Genomic DNA, 9,461 nt, shown 5'->3' with positions numbered 1-9,461 from the left:
GAAACTGTAGACAGAGAGAAAGCATAATGAAGCCTTCCCTATTCCCTTACTGCCAAGGCTCTTGCTACACTTAGCCCTGCTAAGTTCTCTCAGATTCCAGGTGTCTGTTCTGAATGGCTGCGAAAACCCAGCTTCAGCCTGACTGCTTCCAGTCAGAGTACTCACTACCTTGCTATATACCCCCATGTAGGCTTCAGGGGCATTTCCAGCCGCCAACAACAGCAGCTCCACCCACTCCAGCCTAGGCCTCATCTCCCAAAGTCTGAAGCCAAACACACTCCTTTCTGACCAAAACAAAAAGGACAACAGAAGACACACAAAGTAATTGTGTCTCAATTGCTAAACAACAGGAAGAAGAGTTGACAGAGGAAACACCGAGAACTAACATCCTTTAGAGCTTTTTTTTCCTTCTTAAAATTTTATTTGGAAATAATTTTAAGCTTACAGAAAGGTTGCAAAAAAATAAAAAGAATACCCACATATCCTTTATCCAGAGTCACCTATTAACATCTCACCCTATTTATTTTACTTATAGTTATACATATAGATGCATACTTTTAAATTAAAAAAAAAAAATCTCTAGAGTTCTTTTTCCCCCTTTATCTTTTGAGGGTGAGCACACTCACTATGGCCTTTTACTACTAAATACTACAGTGTGTAGTCCCTAAACCTAAGGATATATATTACACAACCAAAGTACAATTATCAACTTTAGTACACTGAACATTGATATGATGTAATCCATCATCTATATCCCAGTTCTGCAATTGGCCCAATAATATCCTTTACAACATTTTCCTCCTTTTGTTATAGGACCCATTCTAGGATCAGGTAATACATTTAGTTGTCATTCTCTTTCACTTCCTTCAACCCAGAACATTTTCATAGCTTCTGTCTTTAAAAACAGGGATATGTTTAAAGAATCCAGTCCCCTATTCCCTACCTTTATTTAATATAACATTTTCTCATTTTGTGTTTGATGTTTTTCTGTGGTTAGAATCAAGTTATTCACTCTTGTCTGCAATGCTATATAGGTGACATCATATCCTTCTCAGGGTATCACATCCAAATACACAGTATGTCTACATGTCCCTTATTAGGGTTGTTATTTTGATCACACAAAGTTTTATTTAATTTCTCCACTGAATGGTTTTTCCTCTCTCAGAACTAATGAGTAGTCAGTGAAGAGCCATTTTAGGCCAATGCTAATATCCTGCTGTTCATCAGAATTTTCTGCTAGAATTAGCTTTTACCAAGCTTTCCAGACTTGCCCTTGGAGCTAAAGGAGTGCCACTGGTGCCACCTATGGGGCTCACAGCTCACTGCAACAAAGGGAAGAGAGTATGGACCTTCTCACTCACTCCTGCCACTTGGTGGTGCCCCTGAGCTATTTTAGCGTCACCATTTTGAAATGAGCCTGTAGAGAGATCTGAATCACAAGGCCTGAGTTCTAGTTCTAACACTACCACTAAATCATGAGGAACCTTGAAAAAATTCTCAAGACTTTAGAGTATTGATTCCCAGCACAGGAAAAAAAAAAAAAAAAAAAGACTACAATACCCAATAAAATGGGTGACTGGAATGACAAAGACCTGAGTTACGCATTCATTCAACAAATAATTGATATCAGGCATGGGGCTGCTTCCCTATAATCCCAGCAACTCAGGAAAGAGGCTAAGCCAGGAGGACTGAAAGTTTGAAGCCAGCCTCAGCAATTTAGCAAAACTCTGTCTCAAAAAAAAAATTAAAAAAAATTGACGGGGGCGCTAGTATAACTCAGTGGTAGAATACTGGGGATTCAATCCCCAGTACCACAAAATAAAAAGAAAGAAATGAGCAACTATAGGCACTGTTCTGGAATCCAGGCAAGATCACAGCTCTCAGGGAAGTTTATATCCTATTAGAGGTGACCCAAACAGAATAATAAAAGAAGTAAAAGAAAAGGATAAATACACATAGTAGTAACTGCTATGATGACAATAAAACGGGGTTGTGAGAGAGAGTGTTTGGGATCCACTTGAGATGGTGGAAAAGCTCTCTAAGGAGAGAGTTTGAGCTAAGAAAAAAAAGGGGGGTGTGGGGAAAAAGAACCAACCTCAACCTCAAAAAGTTTGGGGGAGATAGAGCCTTCTGACCACAGCAAAGGGACTCAAGGATGTGTAGGTGTTTCATACTTTCTACTTTCATATCTGTGGTTCTTTCGGGGAATTAGGACAGGGGTAGGAGGTTTCCCGGTTTCCCTGAAGCAAAGAAAGAAAAAACTGAGGGGGCAGGCAGGAAGAAGAGGTTGGGTTCTCTGGCATAACAGGGAGGGATTCTAGAGGGGATAACAAATGAACCAACTTTTAAAAATTGAGCTAAGATTTTGAAAGGTAGATGATAGAACTGAGAAAGATATTCCATGCAAGAAAGGGGAGGCGTTGAGCCTTGGCACATGTCTGTAATCCCAGTAACTCAGGAGGCTACGACAGGATTGAAATTTGAAGCCAACTTCAGTAACTTAGCAAAACCCTGTTTCAAAGTTAAAAATCAAAAAGGACTGGGGATGTATCTCAGTGGTAAAAAGTGTCTCTGGTTTCAATCCCAGTATGGGGGCGGGGTGGCGGGGAAGAAGGTTGGGGAGAAGAATGGGAGGCACAGGAATGATTGGCTATGGCAATTCTGAAATCCAGCTGGGCAAATATTTTGAGGGCTTCCTGGTCTCAGGTAGGAATTATTCATTATTCTCTGATTCTGGTCCCTGGGAATAGCTCTCCTTAGCCCTTGGTTTAGCGTCCCAGATTTTGTGGGGGTTGAGGAAAAAGCCTCTTTGCGGGATGAGCTGCTCTCTTAACCCAATCTATCACAGATGGTTGGAAGTAGTACAAGAGTCATTTGAAGTCTTAAACAGTTACTGTTCCTGTTAATCTAGGCTCACAATTCCTCTGGAAATGAAAAACCAACTGTGTTTCTCTTTGAATGCTGGCAGCAATGTGTGCCAAAGCTATACCGCACTCATTTTGGAAAATTAGTTCTTATGCCATGCCTCTCTTTCCTGTTTCTCCTTTCCCATTGACTTTGATGGGAAGACTTACCTCTCCTCAGAATCTTTTCCCTAAATCTTATCCAGCTAAAAGATTTTACTAGGCACTATACTCTTAATTTTACATTTTCCCTGAAGTACTTTAATCCAGTCAAGGTTTAAACAATGAATATTATGCCCATACTTTTAATTTAATCCTAGTCCCAAGGCTGAATTTTATAGGACCTTCAATATTCGAAGACTTTCTCAGTTTTATCTCTGAGTCTTCACAGTCAAAAAGTAATTGCCTCTTCAAAACTGTAAGTCCCTTAATTTTGGGGTATCCTATTTTCTTTCACATAGGCTTAAAAGCAGGGCAATTATTTTCAAACTCATGCCTTAAAATACATTACTAAATATCAACCGAAATGTGTTATCAATGTTCTTTTTTCTCTCTTCTTCCCCAGCACTGAAATTGTTTATGATCTGCTTCCCAAATTATCACAGAACATAGTTTTACCAAATGTTTTTCCACTGCATAACATGAACCACTATCTTCCTAGTCATCAATACCAATTTCTTTGCTATACACACCCTAAGCCAATAACTTGGATCTCAGATTTTGTTGTTTGTTTTTCCAAAGAAAACCAAGTTTTTTGTTGTTGGTGGTGGTGGTGGTAGTTTTTTGTTTGTTTTGTTTTGTTTTGTATAGGCTAATTTATGCTATAGTAATGCATAGTCCACACTTCTCACTGGCTTAACACAACCCAAGTTCTCACTAATGCAAAATTTGCTACAGATATGGGCAATATTCCAAAGCATATATTCCCTATATAACAGCACAGATTAGACTACTTAAACCTTACACACCTTTGTATCAATACATGCTCTCAGAATCACCTCAACGGGGAGAAAGAGAATGAAGAATCAGAGAACAAAACACTGGCTCTTAACTTTTCCAACCTAGACACAATATACTTCTACTCGCATTTCAGTGACCAAATCAAGTTTCATAACATACCTAAAATAAAGGGTGTGAGGTAGAGCAATCCTCCCAAGCTCTTGGAAGGTAGAGCACTAGAAATACTGGAAGGAAAAGTTAATATATGCCCCTCTGCTACTTATAGGACCTTCTCTTCGTCTTTGATGTTCTTCAATTTGGTGTTTCTTTTTATTTTTCCTAGTTAGTATATTTTGTTTTATATCTTGTATCTATAAATTCGTATCATTCATCACTTTTAGATAATTCTCAACCATTACCTCTTCAAATGTTCCTCTCCTTCATTCTCCATTCTGTCTAAATGAATGTTAAATGGTAATCTGTTCACCCTCCATATCTCTTAACCTCTCTTTATATTTCCCATTCCTTATCAAGACTCTCATCTGCAGCTCATTATTGCTTCTGATTCTCACTTATAGTGGTTTATTTTCATGTGTTAGTCATTTATTTGGGAATCCATAATTTATTGAAATTAGTATATGTGAAACCTGAGGGTTGTAATACTTTCCTCCTGAAAGGATTTGCATTCATCTCTACTGAGAACATCATTCTGAGATGACTATCTCAGGACCTGCCTTCAGGGTCCTGACTTAATGCAGCAGTCTCAGGTTCATCATGATTGAAGCTATATGACCAGTAGCATAACCATGTTCCTGTTTGGAGGAAGGGGTAGACAAGTTATTTCACATAAAATGTCCTACAATGTATACATCATTGCTTCTCACAATCAATTAGCTAGAATGTATTCAAAACACAATATCCAGTTGTAGAGGAGGCTGGGAAAGATGAAAGATTGGGAAAGGGCTATTGCTAAAATAAAATAATAGGCACTAGGAACAATTAATACTCTCTGCTACAACAGGAACACTCTCTGCTACAACTGTCTCTAGGGACTGATTACAAGCTCTTTTTTACCATACCATATTCTATGCAAGGCCTTTAGAAGTTATGTCTGTAGGATAAAGTCCTCCCCACTGCATAGCCCCAGGGCCCATGAGGACGTTCTTCCAAGAGACTAGGCCTTCTTCTTCTACAAGGCCCTATAACACACATCAAAGATGAGAATGCACCCACAGCCTGTAGCGAGTGTAGTTCTTATTGCAAATTTTTGAAATTTTTATAATTTTACTTTTTAAATCTAGAAGTGATTAATTTATGTTGGGCTGAAGTTTCTTAACAATGAATGGATTTAAAATAATGCTGCAGGTTATAGATATTTAATTAAAATTTTTATGTATGTTTTGCCATTTTTAATTGTAATGTTTTTCAGGACTTATTTTTTTTATAGGCCCTTGAAAACTCTTATTTCCTGGATTCTATGCCTAAACTGCCTAGTGGATAGAATAATCCACAGGCCAGGTATGAAGGATAAAAAGATCATGTAAAAAGAGCAGGTAGAACTTTCTAGGGAGTGGGTTCAGTTAGCAGCTTGCTATGGAATCTGGAGAGTGGGGAGTAGACAGATTCTGCATCCTAGAGGTGCAGAGGCAACTAGTACTAATAAATTTAGGAAGGATAAAACATAGCAGAAAATCAAGTATTGGGGCCAATCTGGGAATGGGTGGGAGGGTCTCATCTCAAGCATAAAAACTGATGATCATCCTTCCTTTAAACACAAACTTCCTTGACTTCTCTGATATCACATGTCCGGTTGCTAAGTTGGGGAGCATGAGAGGAATATGTTAAAGGGGCCTGAGGATGGCTAGTGTGTTGGGTGATACTGAGACATCTAAGTTGGGGTATCCAATGGACTATAGTAGCATGTGTGGGTCTGGAGTGCAGAAGGGTGAGTCTATGACTTTCATCAGATTCTCCAAGATTTCTGCATTGTCATGTTCAGTCGTAAGTAATAGAAACCAATTCTAACTTAAGTAGAAGGTGAATTTATTAAAAGGTAGTTCATAGAATCACTAGGAGGACTGGAGGAATAAGATCAGAGCTATGAAGCCAGGAACAATTTTTGAAATCATGTACAGAATCCATCTGCTGAAGCAACTATCACTGCCATCAGACACCAGGTGTTTCAACTTGTACTGCTGCAACTGCTGCCATGGAAACCCCACCTCCCCAACTGCCACCAGAGAGTTTCTGTGCTTTTTCTTGTTTTGTTTTACATCACTACCACTAGACCTGTACCCTTGCTTCAAGGCATGCTGGAAAATCAAGATTCTAGTATATTTAATTTCTGTAGTGAGGAGTAAGCGGTGCACCCAAGACTTCTGAAGTGGGAATTCATCAAAAATAGAAATTGGGTTCAGACTTCATGCAGGCCTAACAAATATTCCTTACATTCATTACAAATTGACACCATCCCCTGAAAATCACTAGAAACCTCTGGTGCAGAGAGAGCAGACAGGACAGCAAGGTATAGGGAACATCACTATACATAGGGAACATTGCTATACAAAGGACCTTCTTGAAGTATTCAGTACCTGGTCATGGAAGGCATTCCTAAGATGTCTTTTCCCTAACTCCATCCCAGACTTTTTGTCCTCATTTTGAAGAACAGGCTATGTTCATTCAAGAAGAAGTAAGAGCTGCATCTTCCCTAGAGGAAAAGGCTTCCCCTGTTTCTTAATGATGTTGAAGTTAGGATCAAAAAAGCCATGCAGCAATTCCATGAGCTTTATTGAAAAACACTCTGGGACACGATTGCTGGTAAAGAAAAGTGCTATTTTTATTTGTTTTTGAATGTGTAGGTCCTTTTAAAATGTTATACTTCCCCTTACAATATTCCTTACTTCATGTCCCTAGCCATTTTGGCTCCATTGGCCACTTACAGAAAAGGCCTAGGAGGAATTCATCCTAGATACTCAAGAAGAGTACAGCTTGAGGAATGGGCATATGGCTCAAGAAGCAGCACCAACTGATGAGGACTTTCCTCGAAGCAGTTCAATTTGGTCTGTGAGTCCTTTTTCCTGCCCTGGTCAGGACTCCCCTAACTGTGTCCCAACCCCAGAGCCCCCTTGTCTCTGTGTGGTCTGAGCAGTCTCTGAGATCACTGTTCTAAGCCACTCCCACCCCAACTTTATAGATAAGATCACACAGTCTATAATTGGCAAAGCCAAAACTGTGATGTTCCAATGCTCAGATCAAATTTCTGCTATACTTCCTTACCTCCAAGAAAACAATCAAAATCTGTTTCCAGATCCAGGAATATCTGGAGCAAGCAGGTGGTGATAGTCAGCACAGGGAAGAAACACATAGCTAAAGGGTATCACACTGACTCCAGCTAAGCTCAGGCAAGTGATGAACTCCAGCACTTCCCCATCTCCTCTCCATCAGAATGCTACCAGCAGCAAACACCCACCCCTGCCAGAATTCTCCTCCTGGCTATAGAACTGAATCTCACATGGAAATCTATTTCACTGATTTTGGTATTGACTATGCCATTATCTCATAGGTATCAGCTGTCCACCAGCCTGGTTTGGATGCTGCAAAATCCAATCCATACTCTTAGGCTGATTGAGATAGGGCCTCTTAGCAAACACAACGAAAATCTGTTTCTGAGACACAGTTGCTGCCCTCCTGGCAGGAGCACGTAAGCATGCTTGGCATGATGAGAACTGAGTCTAGGAGGAGGTAGACACTCAAAATAGAGATGTGATTCTTCCTGTCTAACCATCTCCTGAAGAGGAGAAACTACAGACAGCCACAGATGTCTCCCTGTCTAGGTTTCAAGAAAGATTTAGCCTGTGTGGCTGGGACGAACAAGGATAAGCTAGAGACTCAGGGTATTATAAAAGCTAAGTAAAGACAGTGTTTCACAGAGGGTGTGGTGGTTGGGGTGAAATGCTGTGGAGAATTCAAGGCAGTTGAGGACTAAAATGTATTCATTTGATTTGGCAACTATATAGTCACTGGGACTTCTATGAAAAACTATAGAGGGCTAAAGAATAACAAAAGAACCAAAAAAAGATTTTTTTTTTTTTTTTTTTTTTGTACTGGGGATTGAACCCAGGGGCACTTTATGACCGAGCTATAGCCCCAACCTTTTTGTTTTTTACTTTGAGACAGGGTCTTGCTAAGTTTCTGAGGCTGTCCTTGAACTTGAATCCTCCTTGGATTATAGGAATTCCAAAGGGGGGGGGGAATACACACACACACACACACACACACACACACACACACACACATACATATACTTTTTTCAAAAGAAAACAAACAGCTAATAAGGAAAAAGTGCAAAGGACAACAAACTCTAAAACTTTTTATTTTGATCTTATGAGAACTTTGGTTGCTTGCAGAGTACATGGAGGTAACCAATGGAGAGAGAGATGGAAGTCCCCAGGAAGTAGGAACAGCAGTGAGGGAGCAAAGCTTCAGAGGGCATATAGCAGTTTTTTTTAAATAGAAAACTAGGAGGAAGAGAGAAGGAAATGAGGAGAGATATCAACAGAGGTTAGTGGGAGGGAGAGAGCAGTGAGCAAGGAAGTTTTTGCTTTAAGAACTCACTTCTGTGAAGCATACACCTTTGCTGAGAGCAAAGATAAAGGGCATGGATGGGAAAGAAGAGTAACAACAAGTTCAAGAATTCCCAATCAATACTGGGCCTGTCAACTATGAGTGTGTCACAGTTAGCAGCCAGGAAGAAGGAGCAGAAAATAGGCTGATGCAGAAAATGGAGGAGGGTTGACAGGTCCAGCAACAGTTGGAGGGAATGGGAAAATTCAGGATGCTGATAAAAATATCAGTGTATGATGGGCTCTGGATTCAGGCTGGAGAGAGGAAGAAGTCCAGAAGAAGGCTGAAAGTCTGGCAGAAGAAAGAAGGCCTAGGTCATGAAATGGACTAAAGGAGCAGGGAATTTCAGCAGCAATAAAAAGGGGAGTGAGAGAAGAGGAAGTACAATCTAGAAGGAAAAAGGCTTATATAGGAGTCAATAGGTAAGCCTGTGGAGTGAGAGAGGGAGTAGAGCAAAAGCCCAGAAGGGGCCTAGGTTTTAGAAGCCAGGCAAAAATAAAAAGCCCAAGTTCACCAAATTGATGACAGGGCTGACATGGAGCAGAGCCTTAGCAGGCCATGGTGGCTGCCACTCAGCAAAGGGGTACCTGAGGCAGGCAGAGTGTGTAGGCAGAAATTTAGAATTCAGGAAGGGTCAACCTACCCGTGCTCTGCAGAAGAATGCTTTACAAATTCATTCTGCACCAATTTTTACACTAAAATATCCTTTGTATAAACTCAAATCAGTCTACAATCCCACTTCTCAGCAAAGCCAAGAACCAATTTCTCTTCTAGGGTTCCAAGGTATGCCATAAAAACCCAGAACTTACTATATTTGCAATGCATGGCTTTGCCAAGGGCCCAAGAACCCGACTGACTTCAAAATTGTGGGAATAAGTCAATGAAGGATCAGCATAAATGTTAGCAAAGAGTCTCTGAAGGTAGTTACTTGATAAGCAGGATTTTTGGTTTTTTTAATTTATAAAAAGTTATGTTCTACTAGTCATGTTAGGCCTG

Source organism: Sciurus vulgaris (genome assembly GCF_902686455.1).
Source record: "Sciurus vulgaris genome assembly, chromosome: 11".
Taxonomy (NCBI): domain Eukaryota; kingdom Metazoa; phylum Chordata; class Mammalia; order Rodentia; family Sciuridae; genus Sciurus; species Sciurus vulgaris.
Note: the sequence above shows the minus strand (reverse complement) of the source record.